Here is a 5,415-nt window from a genome sequence, read left to right on the forward strand (position 1 = left end):
GGCAGAACAACCAGACAACCAGTCACTATGAAGTGTGCTGACCACCAGGGGGGGCGTGTGCAGAACAGGGCAGGCATCAGCAGCAGCAGGATGGTGGAGCAGATGAGCAGGGGCACCAGACCAAGGAGGGGCACTGGTCGCTGTTATCAGGGCAAGCCTCTGGTGGTTACTGAAAATTCTTTGCTCCTGCACACTGCTGTCCTGCCCAGCGCTCGCACCCGCTGCCGGCACCTGGCGCTAGCCCCAATCACCCTTCAGGGCTTCTCCACCTCCCCTTGCTCCTGAGGGGCAATCAGGGTCAGCAGCCATCTCTCATACCTGCTGCTGGCAACAGCCCCGCTTGCACCCGCTGCCGGCACCAGAGCCACAGTTCACACACTGTGCCAGTACCAGCTCCACATTGTCAGTGGGTGTGAGTGGGGCCAGGGCCATCAGCACGTGGGAGCGGCGGCAGGAGAGGGGTGGCAGCGGCAGGAGAGGACTGCTGGTAGACGGGACCGGGGGCCGCTGTGGGAGGGGCTGGGTGGTGGCACAGAGGATGGGCCAAGACCTGCCCCTGTGCCCACCACAGCCTTGCGGCACACAGTTCCTTTCAAGGTGCAGGAATTCGTGCACTGGGCCCCTAGTATTCATATAATAAAATAATTAAAATATAACCTCTTATTTTTAAGATGTCTTTAATAATTGAAGAAAGCCTAGGCAAAACTAGTGAATCTCTTAAAGCAAAAATGTTAAACTTAGGTAGAGATTTGAGAAGGTACAACTTCTTAGAACAGAATTTCAAACTGATTTCCTGTAGCCAGGCAACAGACATCAAGATCAATCTGATCCAGCAGTAGAAGCTGCTAGAAAAGGAAACAATGCATCAGTTCTTCAAAGAAGTATTTAGCCCAGAAACAGGTTTGATGAGGTATATACTGAAAAGAGTATGCTCAACTCCATGGTAGCTAAATCCAACTTATCTCAACTCTGTACAACTGTTTTTTGAGTTGGTTCCATGTACTTGAAACTGCAGGCTATAGAGTGTGACCATCTCACAGCAGCCAGGCAATTACTGTTGCAGTTCAGCTGACTGGCTGGTCTTATATGTGTGCCTGTCAATGACTTACTAAAAGGAAGAATATGGGTTAGAGTTAACAATTTCTCAGCCTTTTTTTTCCTAGTAATCTTTTTGGCTCAAAAGCTATTTTTCCATACAACCTAAACCTTAAGCAATGCTACATGTGTTTAATAAGCCAGACAAGATCTCCCTCACATCCATAATAGCTTACAATGTCAGGCAGTGCAATGAACAAGAGCTGCCCTACTGTTTTCCACTTCTGGCTCCACCATATGACCTGTGTTTCTCCCTTAGCTGAGTCATACTCCGACTGTTTTTGATAGAAACAGCTTGTTCCACTTCTAAGTAAATTTTCTCTGCTCATCTCAAAGATCCTACATTTCCACATTGGTTCCCACATCTTGCTTATTTAAGTCACAGAGGTTTCTTAGGGCTAAAATTGGCAAGTGAATTAAAAATACAGAACTTCAATTTCAAAGCTCCATATTTTGTGAGGGCCATTTGTATAGGATGAATTCTTTTTAGAATAAATCCCTTTGATGTTGTTGTTAACCCTTACCTGAGGATATTTTTCCATTGATTTTTAGAGAGAGTGGAAGCGGGGTGGGAGAGAAACATTGGCGCAAGAGAGACACATTGATTTTTTGCCTCCCAAATGTGTCCTCCATCCTCCCCCCCCCACCCCGCCCCAGGGCTGAGGATCGAACCTGCGACCCAGGTACATGCCCTTGACTGGGAATTGAACCCACAACCTTTTGGTGTGTGGGCCGACACTCCAACCACTGAACCACACAAGCCAGGGCTAGAACAAATCTTTTTTGTCATTGCAGCACACTGAAATATCCCAAATTATGTTCACTTTTCATCATCAACACTAACCGATATTCTAATTAAACTGCTGCTGCCTTTAATGCCTCATTGACTATGGATTTAAACTCCTTCCTCTGCTACGTATTTGCTCTACTTCATACTAAATCAAATAACTGCATTTTCCTAGAGGGAGCACAAGGTTAAGAAATAGCCTATGGAATGATTAAATAAATTATGGCACGTCAATGCTATGGAGTGCTATGGTTCTTAAAAGGATAAGAGCTATATGCAGTGGTACAGATGTAGTAAATGTTTAATAATCAGCCTTCGGGGGAGACAAGGGTCTTTATTTCCAGGATTTGCCGATTTACATGATGTAAATACTCCCACTATGGCAGATTTCAAGATACCAACTTGATGTCATTGAACGCCACTGAATGCTGGGTAAGAGATGCACACAACTGGCTACTGCAAGATGGTACAAGCTGGTTCCAGCATTTCACCTGTCACATAGCAACATGGAAAGATATCTGCGATACACTAAGTGTGGGAAGAAATTTCCAGCCAATACCTACAACGTGATCCTTTTTTGGTTAAAATTTTTTAAAAAGTGATGTGTCCTACTGATGTGTTTATCAAAACTAATAGAATGGTATACCAAAAAGAGCAATATTTTGGTGAATAAGAATAGTATCTACCTCAAAAACAAAATAACCATATGTCTGATGCATTTGTGAACATCTCAGTGAATTGATGCACACTACACACACACCAAATTATTAAGAAATTAGAGGCCCGGTGCACAAAAATTTGTGCACTCTGGTGGGGTCCCTCAGCCCGGCCTGTGCCCTCTTGCAGTCTGGGACCCCTCGGGGGATAGCCACCTGCTGGCTTAGGCCCGCTCCCCGGGGGGGGATTGGGCCTAAGATGGCAATCAGACATCCCTCTGGCAGCCCGGGAGCCCTCGGGGGATGCCCACTTGCCAGTGGGGAGCAGGCCTAAGCTGAAGTTGGACATCCTTAGCACTGCTGAAGAGGCGGGAGAGGCTCCCACCACCACTCCTGTACTGGTAGCCATCAGCTGGGCTTGTGGCTGAGCAGAGCTCCCCCTGTGGGAGCACACTGACCAACAGGGGGCAGCTCCTGCATTGAGCCTCTGCCCCACGGTGGTCAGTGTGTGTCATAGTGACCAGTCATTCCCAGTGGTTCTGCTGTTAGGGTCAATTTGCATATTACCCTTTTATTATATAGGATGGTTATCTTTGGGGAATGGGATGGGAGAGTAATTTTCACATTTATACATTTTTCTGTCATTTGATCTCATTGAATGAAGCATTATTTATAATTGATTTTTTAATAGAGAGGACCTTTAAAAATGAAATACCCACAGGAAATCATCATGATTCATTTTTTTGTTGCTATCTTTTTGATAATAAAGCAATTCAGCTCTTAATAACTAGTCAATTTATTGCATCATTCTCTCTCTCTTTTTTAAATATATTTTTATTGATTTCATAGAGGAAGGAAGAGGGAGAGAGATAGAAACATCAATGATGAGAGAGAATCATTGATTGGCTGCCTCCTGCACGCCCCCACTGGGGATCAAGCCTGCAACCCGGGCATGTGCCCTTCACTGGAATTGAACCTGGGACCCTTCAGTCCATAGGCGGACGCTTTATCCACCAAGCCAAACCAGCTAGGGCAATTGCATCATTCTCTTAATAAAAAGCTATTTTAAAAACAAATTAACACTTCCTTTGGAGTTATAGTTTCTAAAGGAGGATCAAGAACCAACATTTAAAATGGAAAACAGCAGGGTAAAAGAAACCATGAATAGAACATTCAAATTAATTGTGATCTTAACATGGATCCTTTGATTATGGAGAGAAAAGAAGGATTTTTTTTAAAGGACAAGCTATCTTTAAACATGTACATTGGGTGGGTCTTTGTGAAAAGCTAGTGGAAAAGGCAATGTCAAGCCCTGGTGAGTGTGGCTACAGTGACTGGAGCATCTTCCCTTGGACTGAAGGGTCTCCAGTTCGATTCCTAGTCAGGGCACAGATTGTGGTGTGTTTTTTTTTTTTTTTTTTTTTTTTTTTTTTTTTTTTGTTTGTTGGTTGTTGTTGTTGTTTTTTTTACAGAGAGGAAGGGAGAGGGATAGAGAGTTAGAAACATCGATGAGAGAGAAACATTGATTAGCTACCTCCTGCACACCCCCTACTGGGGATGTGCCCACAACCAAGGTATATGCCCTTGACCTTGACTGGGACCCTTCAGTCCGCAGGCCGACACTCTATCCACTGAGCCAAACTGGTTAGGGCCAGATTGTGGGTTTGATCCCCACCCAGTCAGGGTGCACACGGGAGGCAACCGATTGATGTTTCTCTCTCAAATCCATTTCTCTCTCTCTCTCTCTCATCAATTAAAAACATATCCTCGGATGAGGATTAAAAACAAAGAAAAATGCACTGTTAAGATGAAAGTGATTTAACCAAATCCCTCACATGTTGTTACTGAATAACAGACCATAATTAGCAGTCACATTTCCTTCTCTAATTAGGTAATGGTCAGATTGATGGGCCTGTGAGAGAGCCGTTCTCACCTCCATGCTTTCCCCTGAAAACTTCCACACCAATGTACACTACCTACCCCCTTCCTCTTCTATTCTTTTTATATATATATTAAAATTTGGGATGACATAACATAAATTTCAAGTGTACAACTTTATAATATGACATCTGTATACTCTTTTGTGTGCTTACTACCCGAAGTCAGTCTCCTTCTGTCATCATGTATTTGATCCCCTTTACCCACTTCATTTTCCATCCTCCCCCACTCCCCTTCCCCACTGGTAACCACCATTCTGTTGTCTGTATCTATGAATTTGTGGGGTTTTTGAATTTGTTTGTTTCTTTGTGGGGTTTTTTAAAATATATTTTTATTGATTTCAGAGAGGGAGAGAGAGATAGAAACATCAATGATGAGAGAGAATCATTGATCAGCTGTTTCCTACATGCCCCCTATTGGGGATTGAGCCTGCAACCCAGGCAGGTACCCTTGAACAGAATCGAAACCAGGACCCTTCAGTCCACAGGCCAACACTCTATCCACTGACCCAAACCAGCTAAGGCTTTTGTTTTGTTTCGTTTGTTGTTTTATATCCCACATATGAGTGAAACCACACAGCATTTGTCCTTTTCTGTCTGATTTATTTCACTTACCATAATACTGTCAAGATCCCTCCATGTTGTCACAAATGGCAATACTTCATCTTACAGCTGAATAGTATTCTCTTGTACAGATGTACTACATCTTTTTTTGCCTTTTAATATCTCTTTTCATTTATTATTATTTTTAAACCTCACCAGAGGATATGCTGTGTGGTTGGGTTTTTTTTTTTTTAATCTTTATTGTTCAGATCATTACAGATGTTCCTCTTTTTTCCCCCATAGCTCCCCTCCCCCCGGTTTCCACCCCACTCCAGGTCTTCCTCCCACCCCCCCAGCTGACCTTGTCCATAGGTGTAAACTCTTTGTCCAATCTCTT

General features: G+C 43.7%; 1 protein-coding gene across 3 annotated transcripts in view; it reads right to left on the bottom strand.

The window, feature by feature from the left end:
• NOX1 (NADPH oxidase 1) overlaps positions 1 to 5,415 on the bottom strand; it is a 26,410-nt gene that overhangs the window by 14,092 nt on the left and 6,903 nt on the right. The gene's annotated exons all lie outside the window — the stretch shown is intronic.

Source organism: Myotis davidii, unplaced genomic scaffold (genome assembly GCF_000327345.1).
Source record: "Myotis davidii unplaced genomic scaffold, ASM32734v1 scaffold2004, whole genome shotgun sequence".
In the NCBI taxonomy this organism is placed as follows: domain Eukaryota; kingdom Metazoa; phylum Chordata; class Mammalia; order Chiroptera; family Vespertilionidae; genus Myotis; species Myotis davidii.